Source organism: Mastomys coucha, unplaced genomic scaffold (genome assembly GCF_008632895.1).
Source record: "Mastomys coucha isolate ucsf_1 unplaced genomic scaffold, UCSF_Mcou_1 pScaffold9, whole genome shotgun sequence".
NCBI classification, from domain to species: Eukaryota; Metazoa; Chordata; class Mammalia; order Rodentia; family Muridae; genus Mastomys; species Mastomys coucha.
Genome location: NW_022196915.1, coordinates 99,026,925 through 99,051,179, shown reverse-complemented (window position 1 = coordinate 99,051,179; position 24,255 = coordinate 99,026,925). Strand labels below are relative to the sequence as shown.

At 36.5% G+C, this 24,255-nt stretch overlaps 1 pseudogene; it reads right to left on the bottom strand.

The window, feature by feature from the left end:
• The window catches only part of LOC116084230, a 72,300-nt pseudogene extending 48,337 nt beyond the window's left edge, over nucleotides 1-23,963 (bottom strand).
• Nucleotides 23,964-24,255: the final 292 nt, after the last annotated feature.

The following is a 24,255-nucleotide window of genomic DNA, read 5'->3' as shown; positions in this document are numbered from 1 at the left end:
TAGACTATACAAATATTCTCAGTGATCTGCCAACCTTGAAGCACACTAATTGAATTTATGACTTACTAAATATTTAGAGATTTCACCATGCTGTGGTAAAATGTGAAATCACTCACAACACTACAAAAATACCAGTGAATACTATTATTCTTACTTTTGATAGAAAAATAGGGAGAATGAAAACTAATCTGTATGCTATACTGATTAGTATATATACATATAATTTAACCAAGGTTACCTGCTAACAGTTAAATCATTTATAAAAAGAAAATGTAAAAATCATACCAACAAAGAATTTATTTCTTTTGAAAACAGTAAAATTACTTCTAGTAACCTACAAGAGATATTTTTATACATTGTGTTCATTCCAAAATAAAGTAGGTTCTAAATTATTATCACAAATACTTTAGCCATGACATTGCTCATTATTTCTACTAATCATGTTATTGATGTCCTGATGTAGTGATAAGCAGATCACCATTGGAAGAGATTAGGTCATCATTGATTTTATTGTCTTAGTATATTCTAACAGGTCTCAGCAAAGACAATATTCATAGCCATATACTACTTTTAACAACATGACATAACCAAAAAATTATAGCACTACTTTGTTTTTATCTTTTTCAATTCACCAAAAGGTCTTGAAATTTTTATTTATTTTTCTGGAAGACTTTTCCAAGACCAACAATGTTGTGACCAATAATTGGGTAGATATTTTATTTTAGCTATAGATGATGGAATGTAGACCTGAGAACAACAGCAGAAACAAACCCTAAAGAAACAAACAAGGTCAACTGTGTATTTTTTTATGAAAACAAAAGGAGGGGAAAGTGAATTTGTATTGCAAACCATCCTGGTCTCCACCACCACTCTCTATCCCCTCACTCCCCTCTCCTTTATCCCTCCCTGACTAGATCTATTGTATTCATGTATGTCTTTTTCTCTATCTTTTCTACAGTTTTCAGGTAGGAGGTAGAAAGACATTCTAACTATGGGCTATATTCTTAGTAAGTTTTTGTGTTACTACTTTCTGAAAAACTGTTTTAATACAAAGACCTCTTCCTTGTATTTATATACTTAATATTATTTGTACTGGCTAGTTCTGTGTGTCAACTTGACACAGGCTGGAGTTATCACAGTAGGGAGCTTCAGTTGGGGAAGTGCCTCCATGAGGTCCAGCTGTAGGGCATTTTCTCAATTAGTGATCAAGGGGGTAGGGCCCCTTGTGGGTGGTGCCATCCCTGGGCTGTAGGTATTGGGCTCTATAAGAGAGCAGGGTGAGCAAGCCAGGAGAAGCAAGCCAGTAAAGAACATCCCTCCATGGCCTCTGCATCAGCTCCTGCTTCCTGACCTGCTTGAGTTCCAGTCCTGACTTCCTTTGGTGATGAACAGCCATGTGGAAGTGTAAGCTGAATAAACCCTTTCCTCCCCAACTTGTTTCTTGGTCATAATGTTGTGCAGGAATAGAAACCCTGACTAAGACAAATTGGTACCAGAAGTGGAGTATTCCTGTGACAACCTGACCATGTTTTGGGGAGGACTGTGGAAGAACTTTGGAGTTTTGAGCTAGAAGAACCACTGGTTGTTAAGAACTCTGTGGGATGTTCTGTAGGAGCTTGGAAGATTGTAGCCCGCGCAGTCGTCTCACCAGCAACAAGACATGCAGACACTAGGTTCTTTCTGTAGCAACCTTTATTGTCTCCATCTATAGGGAAAAAGGGGTCAAGCTAATAATCTGCACTGCTTATATACACCACAGTGCAGCGTGTCTGCCCACAGCGCGGCGCGTCTGTCCATGATTGGCTGTTCGCTCATTACCCTACATAATGCCCTGGGATGGGCCGCGACATCTTTTTCACTCTACGCACATGCACAAACAGTTCTCTACACACATGTGCAAACAGTTGTTTACTAGGAGTCGACAGCAGAAGTAGGCGCCATCTTGCCATGGCGAATGCCTCTCCAGCTTCACGGCTCCCCACAGAAGATCATGTTGAAGATAGTGCAGAGATGGAAGCCTGGCTTGTGAAATTTCAGAGGGAAGATTAAAGACTCTTATCAGGGCCATGTTGTTTTGAATGTGAAGATTCTGGTTCTGGTTAGCTGGGGCTGAAGTATCAGCTGTGATTAACAAGATACCAGAACTACTAAAGTGAAAACTTCGCATTACTGGAACTATTGATTCTGGTTAGCTGGAGCTAAAAAATTAGCTGTGATTAAGAAGAGACCAGCATCATTGAGGTGACATCTTCTGGGAAGTGTTCTTTGAGAGAAAAGAGACTGTGTTCCAGAGATAGCCAAGGTTGTACCTTGTGCTGCAGCAGGACTTGGTAATGTGTAAGAGTCACCCAGGTGGTACTGGTTTTGAAGGCATGAAGGGGTCATGAAGAGCAGCTGAGGCTCGACACAGTGAGAGGCCATGGAAGGCCATTGGTGAAGGGGCAGCATTGTTTTGCAATTGATGGCCCAGGACTGAAGGGGTCATGCAAAGGAGGTGAGGCTTGGCACCATGAAGAAAGCCTGTGAGAGGCTATTGATGAAGCCTAGTTACAGCGGAAGACAGTGTTTTAGTGATGACAGTACCATGAATGACCACCAAGGACAGCAGAAGCAGTGGAGTACAGGCATCTGGAGCCCAGAAGACAAGCTGTGTGCTGCAAAGGGCAGAGCTGGAGAAGTGACTGGCTAAGCCATTAGAGGAGCCCAGAAGATCTTGAGTTGGATCCCAGACATTGGTTTTGCTTTTGATTGTGACTGTGCCCTGATATTTTTCCCTCTTGAAGGAAGAATGTATTTTAGTGGAGCCCACAGTTAAGAGACTTTGAATTTTATATGTAAAGACTATGGGACTTTAGATCTTGGGGATGAATAAGAACATAAGGGTTGAGGCTTAATAGTGATGTGTTTGTGTGTCAAGTTGACAAGGGATCAATTGTACTGGCTAGTTTTGTGTGTCAACTTGACACAGGATGGAGTTATCACAGAAGGGAGCTACAGTTGGGGAAGTGCCTCCATGAGGTCCAGCTGTAGGGCATTTTCTCAATTAGTGATCAAGGAGGTAGGGCCCCTTGTGGGTGGTGCCATCTCTGGGCTGTAGGTCTTGAGCTCTATAAGAGAGTAGGCTGAGAAAGCCAGAAGCAAGCCAGTAAAGAACATCCCTCCATGGCCTCTGCATCAGCTCCTGCTTCCTAACCTGCTTGAGTTCCAGTCCTGACTTCCTTTGGTGATGAACAGCAATGTGCAAGTGTAAGCTGAATAAACCCTTTTCTCTCCAACTTGCTTCTTGGTCATGATGTTGTGCAGGAATAGAAACCCTGACTAAGACAATTATTGTTGTCATTTTCCACCAAAAAATATACAAGAGGCCCCAAATAAATCTTTGCAGAAGTACTTTGAAAAGACAACTTTATTGTTCTTAATACTTAGTTTCTATAAGCAGTGAAAAAAAGATCAATGTTACATAATATTCATGTGGTTATTCTAAACAACAAAAACATGGACATTAATATCTACCAATAGGTTACTTCTTGAACAATGTTTGCAAACATATGGAATTATTTTTTCAAAGCTTTGAGAAATAATATAGCAGATATACTCTTTCTGATGGTGAAGAGTCAGAAAGTGAGATAAATGATAGTAAAGCTTTTATATGTTCCCATTTGTGTACATTTTAAACTATAGCTTAGTCCCTTCAGTGCATGATATTGGCTTTCAGTGTAGTTTGTTTCATAGAGAAAAGATAAAAATCTGAGGATCTCATGGGAACATTAACACTGGCTTAGCAGTGCTGAACAAGCTACTCATACTCACAAAGAAAACAATTTGGCCTTATTCCATGCAGTGCTGTTTTCCTATTCTGAATGGCCTCCCACTTAACTTTTCTTGTTCTATTCATCAGGATTGAACTCAACTGTCTGTTTCACACTGAACTCTTACTTTGCAGCTCAGAGTGTATATGTGATCTGCAATACACTATCCTCAGGTTCCTAAATAGCTGGGATTATATGTGTTCAACCAGGCCTGGCTGCTCCTTAACTTCTCATGAATCAAGACCAGAATAACATCAAAGTTCATAGTTAACATTGGCTTCTATGTAGCTAAAACTACCAGGATAGTAATTTTTAAAAACTCATGAATGACACAACATGTTGTGGGACAGAAAGAAGACTAGGTTTTGAACAATAGAACACTAGTTATTCTGTCTTAGAGGAGGCACTGGATTTTATCCTTCTTCTAAAAATTCCTGAAGGATAATACCATTGAGAGACCTTAGAGATTCACTGGGGAAACAGAGACTCATATTGCCCAGTGATGTTCAGTGAGCACCAGGGATACAGATTTTATGAGTTATCATTCATACTTGTATAGGAATTGCAATGTCACAGCTGTCTTTGAATCATTCATGCACCTGTCCTGAACATTACCTATGCTCCTATTCTGCTCTAAACCAAGTAAACAACTAGTGAACCAAGACAGTCTTAAGGAGATTCATTTCTTATTTTGCTGTTGATGTCACATCTGGGGTGAACCAAAGTTGATTATCTCTCTAGGAAAAAATCACATATGAGACTTATATTCTAGAAGAAAGATTTTACCAATGTATTCTATACTGTTATGTGTATTTCAGTCCCATATAATATTCATCATACTCAAGATTACAGCAAGCTATAGTAGGTTTCAAAACATAAACAATAAATGTTAGAGGCACATGATAATGATAATATTGCTGAAAAAGTAGAGGAAACTCTCTCAGACTTCATGAAGAGCAGAAAACCTTTAAAATAATAGTGAATTATCACTTAAGAGTTACAAGACAGTCTTTCTGGAGGATTCTTTGGGAAATTAAACAAAATTACTTTTCTATTACATTAACATTATTTGAAACAGATTCATATTTACATCAAATCTCATTATTGGAAATAGCATTATTAGCTTTGAAGAAAAAACTATAATTGGGATCAAAAAGAAAACCAAACAAATGAACAAATAAGGTAGGAGTCACTAAGTGTAGATTTAGTATAAGTACATAGATGGTAGGTTATCAGACTTTCAATAATGATGATTAATGTTAAAATGGCATTTATAAAAATGATAGGACATAGTAGAGTATATAATGTGAGGAATAAAGCAACAATTCTAAGACACAATCAAAAATAGATGAGAGAAACAAATATTTGTGACCAATTGGGCTTGCCATTCATCATTACATTGATGGGATTCAAGGCTGATCAATATGCATCAAGAGACGTCCTTACAAATTCGTGAAACTGAACAGGAAATAAGTCAATATATACAGAACCACATCTAGGACCTGAAACATCACAAAACACACCACAAGGATCTAATTTTAATATCATAAGATGAGAAAAATAGCATGGTAGAAAAGACGATATTTGGATGGCTGGGAAGTATACCAAACTATAACAAACGATGAACTGAAGTATCTCAGAAGACAAAAAAGAAGACTTACAAGAAAAAATAAATAAATAAACAAACAAACAAATAAATAAATAAATAAATAAATAAATAAATGAGGAAGGGGAGGCGGCCATCTGAATGTAAGTTAAATTAATTAATGGAGGAAAAATAATAGCAAAAGTCTCATTGATCATAATTTTCCACAACAGATTAAGAAATGTTCCAATAATTAATAAAATTTCACAATTGGCAAACAAACCAAACAACAAACAAACAAACAATAAATAAATAAATAAACATCATCTCTTCTGAAACATGAAGTCTATCTCAAGGAACACAATAAATTGCAGTAAAACAAAATGGAAGAGAATGTCTTAGGAAGTCAGTTGGTGGTAGAAGTGAAGAGAAAAGACTCTTCTAAAGAGAGAAGATTGAGAATTAGAGTAGATTTTCTGGCAAAACATAGGCCAGACTCAAATTGTAATTCTAAAATATTAGCTTCTCGGCATCTTTGAATATTTACAGTTTCATTAGCCTCCAGGAATACAAAACTCACAACCACAGTGACCGTAACTATTCTACAAAGTAAAACCAAATCCATTTCTGGATTAATTTCATAAAATGGGCTTTATAGAGATAACAAAATTAAATTGATATATTGCAAATCTGTATAGCTTTAGAACAACTGTTTCCCTGAGTGTACATCATAGCCTTCACAAAAGACCAGCAAAATGAATTGCTAATGTGTAATATACTTGTTACAATGATCAAGAATGATGTTTTAGCAATGCAAAGTCAGTTCAGTTGCCCATCCAAAAATCAGCTAAGTAACCAAACCAGAAAAATAAGCATTTCCTAATTATACCAGTAGGTATAGAATAGTCATTTGCCAAAGCCAAACATGCAGGTATAATACTCTATATACAAAGACTAGACAAGAGTCATTGCTTCAGTGTGCTCAAGAACACTTGCTAAAAATCCTAAAGAGATATCCATAGCTAACTAGGAAAGTGTGCACACTTCTCTACCAGGAACAATTCAAGGCTGTTAAGTATCACCTTAATTAATATTAAACTAGCCAATAAAGCAAGAACCTAAAATAAATACTGTATGAAATAAACCATCTCTTTAGATATATATATATAAAGAGAGAGCGAGAGTGGTGGGGAGGAAAGGAGAGAGAGAGAGAAAGAGAGAGAGAGAGTTTGGTAGAATGCTAGGTGGGGAGAATCTTCTGGGATAGAGGAAGGAAAACAGGGTCGAAATAGTCAAAATATACCATGTAAAAAGTAGTAGATATACAAACGTAAAAAATTGTCACTATTTCTTGATGGCATTATTGTATACCTAGGCATTCTGACAGAATGAATGACACAAATATTAAAGATCTCTTGAAATTAACAAAGAGAACTCAGAATAAAAATATTAGTACATAGCAGCATAATCATTTGGAAAAAGAAAAAAGATATAAAGTTAAAGTTATACCAAGAAATATGAAATAATTTAGAATTAATTAATGCACTATATATGGTATATATATATATGAAAAAGTAATTCACAGATAAAAATTATAAAATATTCATATAAATCAGTAGATATTTGAGACTCTAGGGTGATTCAGTATTATTGAAATGAGAGTTTGTATCAATAGGGGGATAAATAAAGATCTATAAAACAAATTTTAAAAACAAAATTACTTTGCATCTTGAATTTTATAAAAATCTGAATTCCAAATGTAGTACAGATCAAAATATAAAATGTGTAAGTATAAAAATTATTTAAAACATAAGAAAAAGCTACATCATTTTACATGATTCTAATTCCATAAAAGTAACATCAATAGTGGTTAATAAAAATATTAAATATTATAATTACATTTATATTTTATTAAAATTCCAAGTTTAATTGTATATTACACTAGGAGAATTGGAAAAGCAAACTATCAAATGTGAAAAAGCATTATAATAAGCATAATAATAAAGGACCTAGATCTCTAACTCAAAAAATATACACAAAACCATATATGGCTTCTTCCCTAAGGACTAGCTTTGGTGTTACCAGAATACATAGTACAGACTTCAAGAGAAGATAGTCACCAATAGTCCTACTCAGCAATGATGCCTAGAAATTAAATAATGGTCAACATAACATAATATGTTTAAGAATGCAGTAGTATCCTATATACATTAGCAATAAAAAAAAAACAAATCTAAAACAAAAAACTGTGTAATTGAAGCTATTATTCAAGAAGGGGTCAATCATTCGTGGTACTGGAATCCTAGTAAACAACACAGTGCTAGTGAAAGTATGTGTCTTAGAAGAAAATCTATAACAACCACTTTAATAAACCATCATAATCTCTAACTACATTGTAAATATGTATCCTTATAGCCAGACAGAAGTATAAGTCTTACCACTAATCAAAGAAGTATCTTCTTGCAACAGATGGAGATCATTACAGAAGACCATGACCACAAAAACTGCTAAGGAAAGCCTGTGGTACCCAGCCCCATCTAAGACATTCATACTACAATTCCTGTGCTTACAGTCAGGAATCGTAGTAGAAGACGAAGTGGAAACATTGTAAGAACCAAAGGAACAGGAAGTTTGCTGTGAAATTCTATAACCTGGAAACATCAGAAACACTATACCCATAAAATCTCATGAATACGGCTGCTTAACAACCAGGACAAGGAAAAAAATGTAAAATTACATATATATGTGTGTGTGTGTGTGTGTGTGTGTGTATATATATATATATATATATATATATATATATATATATTAAGTAATATATATATTACTTAATGAGATTGGTCTACATGGAAATTCTATCTATCTTTATATTATGAAAATAATGTTCATTAGCTAGTAATAGATGATTTTAGAAACGATGACTTTTCTGTAAATAGAGAAAAATATCCTAGACACTGTGTTTAAATGTTTCTCCTGATGTTCCAATTTCACATAAAAAATATATGTATATGTATATATATACATATATATATGTATGTATGTATGTGTGTATTTGTGTGTGAGTGTATGTATAAACAAATATGTATAAACACACACATACATATATTTAAATGTATAATTAATATGTTGAAAATATCTTACATATTTAAGTTTTCTATGTATATTTAAATTGTATATATTTAAATTATATATTTTTAAATTTAAATATGCACATATACTTAAATTTAAATTATCTTACTAACAAAATATTATTCAGTAATATATCAACAATATTTCTAAGTTGGAGAAAGCATCTTTTAAATTACTGAATACAAAATATCAAATTTGCAGTTACATTCTGAAAGACAAAGTATGTATAGAAGTACTAATAATTCTTTTTTTTTCCCAACTGGTGGAGATGTTGACCCGAGTGATGATATTAAGTCCATATGGATGGTAGAAGGGAACAAAATAATGGTCCTTACTTTATAACCTCTGAAAGTATAAAAGCTGAGTACACCAGATGGGGAAAGAGAAACATGCGTTGGCAATAACTCAAGTGGGTCTTCTATCGTAAAATTATGCTGGTGGATCATAACCTGGGCATGTAAGCTGTGCTGTGCTTTGGACTTAATGAGATTTGTCTACAGGGAAATTCTAACTATCTTTACATTGTAAAACAAATGTTCATTACCTAGTAATAGATGATTTGAGATGATGCCTTTTCTGTAAATAGAGAAAAAATTCTAGATACTGTGTTTAAATGTTTCTCCTGATGTTCCAATTTCACAAAAAAAATTACTAAACAATTGTGAAGGAGGATTGGTAATTTGCAAACTATAATAATAGATCTTCTTTCAGTGATAACTGCAACATACACTATTACATGTGTAATTGCAATGATCTTCATCAAAGCCCTGAATTACAGGCAACATATGAAGGACAAAATTCTCATTTCCTAGATGTATAGTGTTCCTTGAAATAAATAGCCAGATAATTCTAGTTGTTGAATGATACATCATTTCCTAACCACATTAATATGAATTTTTACAAGGCTCACATTTGTATTAACTATCCAGAAAGACTAGATAGTTGGCTTAATGAAATTCATAACATTTATGTCAAGGTTAAAGCTTCATCCTATTTTGTATCTCAAGCAGGTATGAAGTTCAAGAACCATTTTTATTGCTAGTGTTGTCTTTAAGTCAATGCAATGTAAGGAAGGCTTCAAGAATATGAAAAACATCAGGAAAGAAAAACTATCTCAGTAACATGAAAATTAGTTCATATTTATGGAGCTACCATATCAGTAAAACCTAGTCAGGTATAGCTTTTACATGTACACAACTATGTATAGGTAATCACTGTGCTAATATTTTTGTTGTAAATTGTTTTGATTTTTAAGTTTATAAATGGTAAGAGATGGATGTATCCCTATTATTTTCTACATTAATCCCACATACACACATGTCAAATTATTATGTAAGTTTTGATATGTGTATTAAGGACAATATTTTCTGAGCACCATCACTAACAAATCTTCTGCCTGATTCCAAAGATAAACATTATTGATTTAACAGTTACAATTTCAGAGTGTATGCATTCTTAAAGCCTAGGTATTACTTCCAAACACTTGTTAAATTTCATGATGTTTTAAATGTGTATATATATTAACACATAATTGGTAGATTGAGATCAATTAGTATTTCAACAACAGACTAATCAAATACTCAAGGATGAAATATTCATGATCTTTTATTAAAGTGGTAATGAAGTGTTCAGGACTGAGAGCAGGCTAGCTCTTATGGCAGCTCAACTAATGATGCAGAATACTGTTAATGAAAAACAGTGAAGTTGACTTTAAATTATTTGAAAATACGAAAGATTTTTTGGATCTAGTTTATTAATCCCTTATAGTTTAATGTATTGATTGGTTTTAAAATTGAACTTTGAGACTAATTCTTGTATCTATGCATAACTAAGAATGAATGGTAGACGCTTACATAAAGGATCTAACAAGCATTATATTAAAGATTATATATTAAAGATTACAATGTAATTATTAACACTAATTTAGAGAATAGCACATTTACATTCTTAAATAACAGATTGAATTCAAAATTCAAAAGTGGAGATGATAGATAGTGCTTAGACATTTCCAAATTTATTGTGATGTATACATATACGCTGTGTGTGTGTGTGTGTGTGTGTGTGTGTGTGTGTGTGTGTGTCGGGGGCCAGCCCTGGGTGTTCTTTCTTCTTGGTTCTTCTTGAGGCAGCAGAGAGGGAAGAGCATTGGCAGAGATAAGACTTAGTCTTAGGAGATATTTAGGGTTGCTGTATAATAATAAAGCGTTTACCTATCTTAAGTCTAGGTCACTTTGCTTCTGTAGCTGACCTGCCTTCTGAGTTACTCTGAGGAGGGAACCTGTTTAGCACCTCATCTTAAAGCAGCAGGGGATTAAGTAAAGTAGCCTTTGTTCTACAGGAACTGTAAGGCTCTACCTTCCATCCTACTAGCTGAAGTCACAGGGAAAAAACAGACAAGTTGAAAAGTAATTTTAGCGTTTCTTTTTGGGGGGCTTGGGGGTGGAGTGGGGTTCGAAACAGGGTTTCTCCATGTAGCCCTGGCTGTCCTGGAACTCACTCTGTAGAACAGGCTGTCCTGGAACTCAGAAATCCACCTGCCTCTGCCTCCCAAGTGCTGAGATTAAAGGCATGTGCCACCACTGCCCGGATTTTAGCCTTTCTAAATTCTTCAGTTCTCCAAAAAGTTTCCACAAAAATTGTCTAATAAGTTCTTTCTTACAAGTTATCACTATTGTCTTCTTCTCATCTTTTTTTCCCTCTGCCTCTGACGCTCTTACTCCCGATGCTATGCCTTTATTGCTCAATTCTTCTTTACTTCATTTCTGTTCAGTTCTGTCTAAAAAGCTCTCTTCAATTCTGTCTCCCGCATTTATCCTCAGAACTTATTTTTTAATTGGATATTTTCTTTTTTATCATTATTAGATTTTCTTCTTTTATATTTTTATTAATTTATTTATTTTTACACTCCATATTTGATTCCCTCTCCCTGCAATCTACTTCCTGGCTGTTCCACATCCCATACCTCCTCCCCATCCTGCTGTATCTACATGGATGTCCCTACCCCCCACCCCACCTGACCTCTAAACTCCCTGGGGCCTCCACTCTCTTGAGGTTTAGGTGCATTATCTCTGAATGAATACAGACCCTGAAGTCCTCTACTGTATGTGTGTTGGGGACCTCATATCAGCTGGTGTATTCTGCCTGGTTGGTGTTCTAGCATCCAAGAGATCTCGTGGGTCCAGATTAATTTAGACTGCTGGTCCTCCTACAGGATTGCCATTCTCCTCAGCTTCTTTCAGTCTTCCCTAATTCAACAATAGGGGTCAGCAGCTTCTGTTCATTGGTTGGGTGCAGATATCTGCATCTGACACTTTCAGTTGCTTGTTGGGTCTTTCGGAAGATAGTCATGATAGGTCCACATTTGTGAGCATTCCGTAGCCTCAGTAATAGTGTCAAGACTTGTGACCTCACCTTGAGCTGGATCCCACTTTGGGCCTGTCACTGGACCTTCTATTCCTCAGGATCCTCTCCATTTTCATCCCTGTAATTCTTTCAGACAGGAAGAATTATGGGTCAGAGTTGTGACTCTAAGATGACAGTCCCATCCATAGATTCAATGCAATCCCCATCCAAATCCCAACACAATTCTTCAAAGACTTGGAAAGAGCAATTCTCAAATTCATCTGGAAAGGTAAAAACCCCAGAATAGAGAAAAAATTCTTTTTTTAAAATTTTTATTAGATATTTTCTTTATGTACATGTCATATGATATCTCCTTTCCCAGTTTCCCCTCCAAAAAGAAAAAGAAAAAAAAAGAAAAAATAAAAACAAAAACAAAAACAAAAAACCCTGTTCCCTCCCCCCTTCCCCTGCTCACCAACCCACCCCCTCCTGCTTCCTGGCCCTGGCATTCCCCTACACTGGGGCATAGAACCTTCACAGGGCCAAGGGCCTCTCCTCCCATTGATGACCAACTTGGCCATCATCTGCTACAATTCTTAACAATAATAGCTGGGGGAATCACCATCCCTGACCTCAAGCTTTACTATAGAGCAATAGTGATGAAAAACTACATGATATTGGTACAGAGACAGACACATTGACCAATAGAACAGACTTGAAGACCCAGAAATAAAACCACATACTTATGGTCACTTGATCTTTGACAAAGACGCCAAAAATATACAATGGCAAAAAGAAAGCATCTTCAATAAATGGTGTTGGTCTAGCTGGCTGTTTGTATGTAGAAGAATAAACATAGACCCATATTTGTCACCTTGTACAAAGCTCAAGTCCAAGTGGATCAAGTACCTCTCCATAAAACCGGATACACTAAATCTAATAGAAGAGAAAGTGGGAAACTTCCTAAACAGAACTCCAATGGCTCTTGCTCTAAGATCAAGAATTGATAAATGGGACCTCAAGAAACTGGAAAGCTTCTGTAAGGCAAAGGACATAGCAATAAGACAAATTGGCAACCTAGAGACTGGGGAAAAAAATCTTCACTAACCACATATCCAATAGAGGGCTAGTACCCAAAACATATAAAGAACTCAAGAAGTTAATCACTAAAAAAAAAAAAAAAAAAATCCAATAAAAAAATAGGGTATAGAACTAAACCAAGGATTCACAACTGAGGATAATTTCTTTATTTGCATTTCAAATGTTATCCCCTTTCCTGGTTCCCACCCCCCAGAAATCCCCTATCCCATCTCCCCTTCCCCTTCTTCTATAAGGGTGCACCCAAACAACCCACCCACTCCTGCCTCCCTATTCTGGCATTCCCCTACACTGGGGCATCGGACCTTTACAGGACCATGGGCTCCTACTCTCATTGATGTATCCTCTTCTACATATGTGGCTAGAGCCATGGGTCCCTCCATGGGTGCTCTTTGGATGGTGGTTTAGTCCCTCCATGGGTGCTCCTTGGATGGTGGTTTAGTACCTGGGAGCTCTTGGGGGTCTGGTTGCTCTATAAAAGTGTTCTTCCTATGGGGTTGCAAACCTCCTCAGCTCCTTCAGTCCTTTCTCTAACCCCTCCATTGGGGAGCCAATGTTCCGTCCAATAGTTGGCTGCAAGCATCTGCCTCTGAATTTGTCAGACTTTGGCAGAGCCTCTCAGGAGACATCTTTCAGTATACATGATCACATGGTAAAATGTTCACCACAAGTTGACAGATAAATTCAAATTGTAGACTGAACAAGAAGTTTACACCAGAGAATGTTTACATGTATATCCATTAAAAGTAATTATATGCCCAAGATTCATCATTTGTCACCACTTCAACAGGTTCATGGAAAATTAAAAATCATATTTTTGTGACTAAGTTATTAGTAAAGTTATAGATAGATAAACCCAGTCAATATTTTATCTTCTTTCCCTAATAAAAACAAAAATAAAAAAAAATCCTGTTTCAGACCCCAAATATACAATGTTGATCACTTACTAATTAGGGAGGCAGGTGTGGGTGGGTGGTTTGAGTGCACCCTCATAGAAGCACGGGAAGGGGAAATGGGATAAGGATATTTCTGGGGAGGGGGACCAGAAAATGGAATAACATTTGAAATGTAAATAAAGAAGTTATCCTCAGACCAACACCATTTATTGAAGATGCTTTCTTTTTGCCATTGTATATTTTTGGCATCTTTGTTAAAGATCAAGTGACCATAAGTATGTGGTTTTATTTCTGGGTCTTTGTTCTTATCCTTAGTTCTCTTTTTATGACATTTGGTTAATGATTTTACAACATCTTGGAATGTGTTCTAAGTTTCATATGCCTTCTTAGTATATCCTATGATGCTTGAAGACTGGCAGCATTCTCCTTGGGGTCTTGATTATCAGAGGAGACTTAATAGCAGTCCTGTTTTGAAAGAGATTAATAATTAGTAATATAATTTTATATATTAAAATTATATGATCATTATTAAGAATTAAGAATTCATCTATTTGCATATATAGCATCACTATAAAACAGTACATCTTCATAGTTCTGGAGAGATCTGCTCCAAAGGGTCGGATAATACCTAGTAATTGCTATATATATTTAATAATAACAGAAAAAACATTATTAGTAGGAATCTTTCCTAAAATGAAATTCTCCTTGGCCTTGTCTAAAGGACCTGTCACAGATTTTAATCTATGGCAGAACCATCTCAGGAAGATCACCTGCTAGGCTTTAGCTTCTCCTTTGTGGTTCCTGGTTTGTGTGTGTATGTGTGTGTGTGTGTGTTTGTGTGTGTGAAGGAGAGAGAGACAGATAGATACAGAGGCAAGTAAAAGTGATTACATTGTGATTGTGTAAAGATCAGCAAACAACTTTGGGTATTTACCCTTGTCTTCAACTTTATTGAAGACAAAATCTTTCTCCATATGACCTGCTGTGTCTACCAGAAATTCTGAAATTCTCCTATTACTCTCATGCTCGAATACTGGGGTTATAGACAGTCACTGCTACATCCGACTTCTATCTGATTTCTGGGGGTCCAAACTCAGATCTTCATAGTTTTACAACAAATGTTTCATCCATTAGATTAACTTATCAGTCTCAAAATAGAATTTAGATGGTTGCCTTATAGCTGTTTTCTTGTTTTGACTAGTATTAATTTAAACATATGTGGTGTTTTCTTTTTTGATTCCTTTTTAATATTATATGACAAAACTTTCAATAAGTTATTACTGTTTTTTCTCACAGAAATCAACTCTGACTTTCTTTACCAAGTTTGTTATTTAATAGTCTATATGTGTGATATATGCTATTATTTTATCTAATTAAGAGAATAACCATATACTCAGTTATGTTGTTTTGTTATATTTAATTCTTAATGATTTTTTAATGTAAAACTGTTATTCTGGAATATTATTTATAATGGAGCCCAAACATTAAAACAATCTCTAAGAACATGCTGTGGGAACAGAGAAATAAATGTGAGTGTTGACTACCTTAAAGACAGCAACCAGAAAGTAGACTGCTAACACAGCAATCAAGAGTTAATATTCTTCTCTTAATGAGTGAAGCATATGTCAGATTTTTTTTACTCTACTGAACTTTATTATGAAGCTTCTAGGCTAATGTAATAAATAATAAGTAGAATTATCTAATTTGGAAGAAATATAAATTTTAATTTTAAGTAACATAGATTTAGTTAGAAGAGTCTGAAATAAAACTCTCTAGTCATATACCCTAACCACAGATATAAACAGCTATTACATTTAAAAATATAGTAACAGTATGAGAAATCTATAGTCTGAATAAAAACCTCATCATTTTTAAGAAGGTGATTATAAAATTACTTTATGAATTCAAAACATTTTCAGTAAAAATTCTGTCAGAATTTGTCCATATTTGTTCAACTCATGATAAATATATAATCATATTATCAGTGTCTCAAGATATTTAAAACCAAGTTGTAGGATTTCTTTAAACAATACTCAAAATTCAGAGGAAGCAAAATTAACAACTTGTTCAGTATTGTTATAGAATAGGCAGAGCACACACTGTAATAGAATCAACAGTTCAAAAATATATTATATTTATCAAAAATTTGACTTTTTATGGTGATGCAGGATATTTTAAGACAAAGGGCAGGCATTTTATCCTAATGATATTTCTTGAATAGCTAGATATAAACAGGTAAAGAAAAGAAACAGACTGTTACTTCACATCATACGTGATAAATTACTCAAAATAGACCACTGAATTATATAAAAATCCAAACATTAAAAACTGTTTGGAAGATATACTATAAAATCTTTGTCACAAGGATTCTTGAAAGAGAAATAAAAATTCCAATCCAGAATATAAGCAATATGACCTGTCCTTGTTCAAAATTCATATCTTTTGGACTTCAGAAAAGCATGATTAAGAAACCCAGGATAGCTGGGCAGTGGTGGCACACACCTTTAATCCCAGCACTTGGGAGGCAGAGGCAGGTGGATTTCTGAGTTCAAGACCAGCCTGGTGTACAGAGTGAGTTCCAAGACAGCCAGGGCTACACAGAGAAACCCTGTGTCAAAAACAAAGCAAAACAAAACAAAAACAAAACAAAACAACACACAAACAAACAAAGAAACCCAGGATAACCAAAACTATTCTCAACAATAAAGGAACCTCAAGTAGAATCACCATCCCAGACACTAAGTTGTACTACAAAGAAATTGTGATAAAGACTATATTGTATTGGTACAGTGACAAGCAGGTAGATCAATGGAATAAAAAATAGAATTCAATAGAATTGAAGACCTAGAAATGAACCCAAAAACCTATGGCCACTTGATCTTTGACAAAGGAGCTAAAACCATCCAGTGGAAAAAAGACAACATTTTCAACAAATGGTGCTGGCTCAACTGGCAGTTAGCATGTAGAAGAATGCAAATTGATCCATTCCTATCTACTTGTACAAAGTGCAAGTCCAAGTGAATCAGGGACTTCCACATAAAACCAGATACACTGAAACTAATAGAAAAGAAAGTAGGGAAGAGCCTCGAGCACATAGGCACAGGAGAAAATTTCCTGAACAGAACACCAATATCATATGCTCTAAGATCAAGAATCAACAAATGGGACCTCATAAAATTTCAAAGCTTATGTAAGGCAAAAGACACTGTCAATAGGACAAAACTGCAACCAACAAATTGGGAAAAGATCTTTAATAAATAGCCATATTTAAAAATGGGGTATACAGCTAAACAAAGAATTGTCAACTGACGAATACCGAATAGCTGAGAAGCACCTAAAGAAATGTTCAACATCCTTAGTAATCAGGGAAATACAAATCAAAACAACCCTAAGATTCCACCTCACACCAGTCAGAACGGATTAAAAACACAGGTGACAGCAGATGCTGGAGAGGTTGTGGAGAAAGAAGAACACTCCTTCTTTGCTGGTATCCCACCAGCAATGCTGGTAGAGCCACTCTACAAATCAGTTTGGCGGTTCCTCTGGAAATTGCACATAGTACTACCAGAGGACCCAGCTATACCACTCCTTGGCATATACCCAGAAGATGCTCCAACATGTAATAAGGATACATGCTCCACCATGTTCACAGCAGCCTTATTTATAGTAGTTAGAAACCACAAAAAACTCAAGAAGAAGGAAGACCAAAGTGTGGATACTTCGTTTCTTCTTAGATGGGGGAACCAAATACCCATGGAAGGAGTTGTAGAGACAATCTATTGAGCAGAGACTAAAGGATAGACAATTCAGAGACTGCTTCACCCGGGAATCCTTCCCATATTCAATCACCAAATCTAGGCACTATTGTGGATGCCAGAAAGTGCTGGATGACAGTATCCTGATATAACTGTCTCCTGAGAGGCTCTGTAAATACCCGACTAATACAGGAGTAGAGGCTCGCAGCCATCCAATGGACTGCGTACAGGGTCCACAATGGAGGAGCTACAGAAAGGACCCAAGGAGCTAAAGAGTTTGCAGCTCCTTAGGACAAACAACAGTATGAAAAACTAGTACCCTCAGAGTTTCCAGGGACTAAAACACCAACCAAAGAGTACACATGGTGGAACTAATGATTCTAGCAGCCTATGTATTGCAGAGGATGGCCAAGTAGGTCATCAATGGGAGGAGAGGCCCTTGGCCCTCTGAAGGTTCTATGCCCCAATGTAGGGGAATGCCAGGGCCAGGATGAAGGAGGGGGTGGGATGGTGAGCAGGGAGAGGGGAAATGGAACAGGTGTTTGTTTTAGTTTTTCTTTCTTTCTTTCTTTCTTTTTTTGGAAGGGAACCTGGGAAAGGAGATATTGTAAATAAAGAAAACATCTAATAAAAAAAGAAAATCAAAGTATAAGCACATGAAATAGGATCAAATATATCAGTATATCAATTTTATAAAGACCTTCTATTAATAGTATAACTGACAATAACAAGATGACCCAGATATCGAATAAAATGTGTAGACTTCTATAAGGAAGATACTTAAAGGGCTAACAACCATGTGCAGAGACATTTATTATCATTAATCATCAAGGAAATGCAAACAATCTAGAATATACCACCTGGAATTAATATAATTAAAGACAGACTTGCAAATACTGATAGAGATATGCAGAAGTAAAAACATTAATACATTGCTGATATAAAAAAAAACTCCCATAGAAATTTGGAAGTTTATCTGATTCTTAAAATGTTAACAAGAATTTAATCAGGATTGTGACAATTTTACTAAGAAATATACTGTCATGCCCACCTGTCTACTTCAGTAAAGTCTGCAGTATCAGGGTTGAAAGCCTGATCATGGACAAGAGAACCTATGACTTCAAAGGGAGATTGTGCCTCCTGGGTATTCAGTCAGTCGTTGGCATCTCCTAACCCAGACGTATTCCAGATTAGTCTTTCCAATCATCAACATGCCTTCTTATTCAGGCATAAAGGTATCCCAAAAAATGATTCCTAAATGGTTGTTGTTCCCTGGCCAGCACAATGTTCCAATATATCCTGATTTACTACCAAGCTGTCATTAGCTTGGAATTTCTCACAAGGAAGCTTCCATTTTCAGACAGGGTGTCCTCAGAGTTAGCAACAGAGGTCAAGCACTATTGCTACTGTAAACATAGTTAGAATTCTCAGAGCAGTCCCACAGAAGACAGAACTGTTTTACATACCAGAGAGTAATTGAAGGGCTTCCCTCACTTTAGGGCATTTTCAGGAATTGCTAGATTGGTACTTCCTGGTGCTTGCCTCCAGCACACCCAGAGAATTAGCTTGGGATTGCCAAAATAGCACCAACAGGGAGGGCACCACTGCTCTTCTGCTTTGTACCTGGATGCCTGATCTTACTGACCTTAATGTGGCCCTCACCTGCCTATGTGACTATATAAACCTGGTTTTCACTTAGATTTAACACTTACACATTCAGATTTGAGAGAGAGCATTCGAGCTTCGAGCCTCATGTAGTCTACAGCCCCCTGGGCCCAGAGCATTTGGGCCCCGGGTGCAGTGCCTATCCAGAAGAGGTGGCTGCTTTAGACCCTGTGTGTTTCAGGTGGCCTCAGATGTACCTCAACTTCTGAGCTGCCAGATTTTTCATTTCTCTTTTGCAATGAAGGTAAAAGTCTGATGCCATTTTTAAGAAGTACATTCAGAATCTGCACTCCCATATTTCGTCTCTGCCATCATTTCTTTGCCTATGCCTTGTCAACCTGATGAGGACCCTACTCTCCTGAGGGTTGAAGGAGGCCCAGACTGGCCAGCCAGCGGCAATATACCCATAATAGACAAAAGCTAGACAGGGTGCAAATATACTCTTTTGATTGCACACACACACACTGCATCATATCCATGTGAAGATTTTCATTGAGCAAGTGGTTAAACACCAAAGAACATTTCAAGACAAGCACAGCTAAAACAATATGTCAACATACAGGGAGATGAATGTTGAATACAGCACAGAAACACAGAAACACAGAAACACACACACACACACACAGAGAGAAAGAGACAGAGACAGAGACACACAGAGAGAGAGAGAGACAGAAGAAAGGGGGAGAATCAATTTCAAAAGGCCATTTTATTCAATTGCTGATTTTGATTAAGATTTTGGGATGGATGACTGTGTGCCTTCAGTGATTTTTATGTCCATGCAGTGCTCAGTAGCTGCTAAAGAATTCACTGTGAGAGAGGATTCTGAACTTTAAAGTAACTTTGACATGTGGAGCTGGTCTGACATTTCACTAACTGACCTAAGGTTTTATCAACACTTAATTGCTGCCATGGTACTAATGATTATAGTATCTGAAGGACTCTTCACCTTCTATTATGGATTTACTTATGTCTTCTCAAAATTCATATGCTGAAGCCCTAATCTGTACTTAGAACTGAGATTCTTTAAATTAATTATTAAATTAGATGAACTTATACCTGTGCAGAACTTTACTGATGTTATAGTTGTCATTATGGTCTTTATATAAAGAGAAAGAGACAACAGGAGGAGAGATGCATAGTCCCTCTGAACAAAGGGAAATGGTGCCTGTCTAAAATTCAGAAATGGATATCAGAGAAAATTAACATGATTGTACCAGGATCCTAGATTCTGAGTTTTCTCTCCTCTCCTCTCCTCTCCTCTCTTCTCCTTTCATTCTCTTCTCCTCTTCTCTTCTCCCCTCCCTTTCTCCCCTCCTGTCCAACTTTCCATTCCATTCCATTTTATTCCATTCCATTCCATTCCATTCCTATCCCTTCTCAATCCCTCATTTCCTTTCTCTCCTTTTTTTAGAATATTTTTATTGAAAGTGGATTATTTGAATATAATATAATCTGCTATGGTTTTCCATTCTTTAGCTTCTCCCAGATCTTTCTTACAATTAAACGACCGGAATCCATACTCTTTCTCTCCCTCACATTATTTTCTGTTACTGATAATAGAGTTTTCCCCCCCTAGATAATATAACTTGATTACAGTTTTCCCTCATTCTACTCCTTCCAAGTACTTTCCAGCTCCCTTCCCATTTGGATCCACTACTTACTGCCTTTCATTAGAAAGCAAAAAGGCTTCTAAGGGATAATAACAAAATAGGCTAAACAAAACAAGCAAACAAAAGGTAACATATTGGAATTATCATCATCAGCAGCAGCAGCAGCAGCAGCAGCAGCAGCAGCAGCAGCAGCATTCGAAGGAAAAGAGCCCAGCAGAAGGCACAAGAAACATTGCCCCACCTGTTCACACACTCAAGAATTCCATAAAAAAAAAAACTCTTAGGGTTTCTATTCCTGCACAAACATCATGACCAAGAAGCAAGTTCAGGAGGAAAGCGTTTATTCAGCTTACTCTCACATTTCTGTTGATCACCAGAGGATGTCAGGACTGGAACTCAAGCAGATCAGGAAGGAGGAACTGATGAAAAGGCCATGGAGAGATGTTCCTTACTGGCTTGCTTTCCCTGGCTTGCTCAGCCTGTTCGCTTATAGATCCCAAGACTTACAGCCCAGGGATGGCACCACCCACAAGGGGCCCTACCCCCTTGATCATTAATTGAGAAAATGCCCCACACCTGCATCTCATGGAGGCACGTCCCCAACTGAAGCTCCCTTCTCTGTGATAACTCCAGCCTGTGTCAAGTTGACACAAAACCAGCCAGTACAAACACTAAACAGGAAGCTATGTTATATTAACAAAGGACACTCATTTTTTTTCCTGTTCTGCAGAGTTCCCTAAGTCCCTGGGTAAGAGATTTAAAGGAGACATCATATTTAGGAGTTTCAAGGTTTCTAATTCTTTGTATAATGCCTCACTGTGAATTTCCTTTACTTTTCATCTACTGCAAAAGGAAGTTTCTTTGGTGAAGACTGAACAAGACACTGATCTATAACAGATCAGTTTTGGGGAGTCATTTTGTTGCTATGTTTTGTTGTTATTGTTATTTTGTTATTAGACCCCATATCTCTGACATGTCAGGCCTTTTTGGTTCTTTCACACAAATAGTGTCAGGTATGGATTACATTTCATGGAATTTGATCTTGGTTGTTCTCACCCACAAGGCTTGAATCGTCTTTACTCTAGCATAATGTAGATCAAAGGATTTGAGTTTGCATTTCTCTTTTGGTAGTGTAAAGAATAACTTTCTTTACTTAATATGCTTGTCATAGGGCAAAAGGTCTATCGATGAAGGTACTAGCTGTATTTTGCCATCATCAGCAAGTTAAGTATGTGATGTCATCTGTAATGGGGACTTCATGTCAATTTGTGGAGTGCAATCTGTTGTCCTATGGGAATCTGCCCCCAAATCCAAGCGCTTCCCAAAACTAAAACTTTCTCTCCATAAACTGATTCTGATTTTACTAGAAGTATGAAAAACTAAATTTCTGTAAAATTTAAGCCACTTCGTCTCTGTAAGTTTGTAATTGTAAACAGAGCAAAAGAATGTATTTCTTAATATTAACTTGACACATTCTTAATTTTATCTGTAGGGCAGGGATAAAGTGACTTCTAAGATAACCTAAATGAATAATTTGGAACTCCTGTTGAACTGCAATTATTAACATAATAGCTATACATAATATTTATCCTACAACCGATTAATTAAAGCATTCTAATTACATTTCTAATGATATTGCTAGGCAGAGTATATAATAAATGTGGTAAATTTTTTTACTACTTTTTCACTTTTGTTAAATTAACATTACTCCCTCTATCCCCATGCTGGAGGCAAAGCTTCTGACCACAGTGTTGTTTAATGATAATTTTATATTTAAAGGGTATACATTTTGCCACAAAATATTGTTCTTATATATTCTTGATCATGGTGGATCACCTTTCCATAGAACTTTCCTATTATTATTTCCATTCACAATTATCATTAGTTTTATCAAGAACATTTGTCAGATTTTATTTATACTCAGATTTGGAATATTCATGTATATAGAAATATAGTTTTTGACAGTTAGTATATATAAATCTTTCGAAAAATTGCTTTATAAAATATATTATACATCATATTTGTCATCCTATACAAGATTTTGTGATTTTTCTGATACTTTCTGTGAATTTGCTCATTTGCTATTTCTTAATTGGTTAAAACAATATGGGTCATGATGGTAATAAATGTGGGCACTGAGTACAAAGGAGAGAGTTGGGCAACTTTGCAACCATAAGAAGCAAAGAGGGACATTTAAAGTGACACATTCCCTGTTTGCTGGTAAACTTGCTGCCTGGTATATCTCCTCCGCACTCTCACAAGATGCTAAGAAATGTCCTTGTCTCTAAGATGTGCTCTTTACGCAGGTTACCTTTTGATGATGTTCTATAGAAGGGATAGAGGGACAACTAAACCACTCCCACTCATGACAATTGTGAAGAAATTGAAAGTCACCCTTTGGCTGGACAGTGGTTGTGCACGACTTTAATCCCAGCACTTGGCTGGCAGAGGCAAGCAGATTTCTGAGTTTGAGGTCAGCCTGGTCTACAGAGTGAGTTCCAGGACAACCAGGGCTACACAGAGAAACCCTGTCGCGAAAAATCAAAAAAAAAAAAAAAAAAAAAAGTCACCCTTTGGATCAACTTTGACTCATGCATACATCCTTGACTTTGTCTAGAACAGAGTGTCTTTTTGAAAAGGACTCTTTAACAATGTTTGCCCAGTTGATACATGTAATGAGCTTTGTCCTGCTTGATTCCTTTTGCTCTCTTGTCATTCCGATCCATTTTCCCATGGGAACCTTTCTTTCTGAGTCCCTTCCCACTTTCATGTCTTCTTTCTGTTTGTGACCCACTGAGTTTAAATCCCAGTGCAAATAAAATTTTCTGGAACAGTTTGCTAGAAACTGTTTAAAGTTTCATATGGTCCAAGCAATAGCACAAGCCACACAGCCAGTAGCTTTCCCTGCCCATAGTCCTCATCCTCAGCACATTTACTACAGACATTCTGTTTTAGTATCTACATGACAGTACCTAATTCTCAGGAACACAGTTGTGAAGAGGCCTAACTTTATGCTTGCTGCTTCTCATGCCTGCATCTGCAAACACTTCTTCTTCACTGGACAGGTCGGTCATTTCACCTGTTACTGAGGAAGAATAACTGACAAGGAACCGTTTTAGAGTGAATGGATTTATATTGATAACAGTCCAGGGGATTATAGTCTATTATGGCAGGGGAAGCATGGTAGAAGCTGCACAGGATTGGGGCAGCTGGGGCAGCTGGTTACATAGTGTTTTCAGTTAAGAGGATGATACGCAGAAAATAGATCTGAGCTTTAAGCTCCTGTTGGAGTGAGGCTGTACTTCCGAAGAGCTCTACAGCCTTCCAACACCACCTTGCCACAACCTGAGGAACCAAGTGATCAAA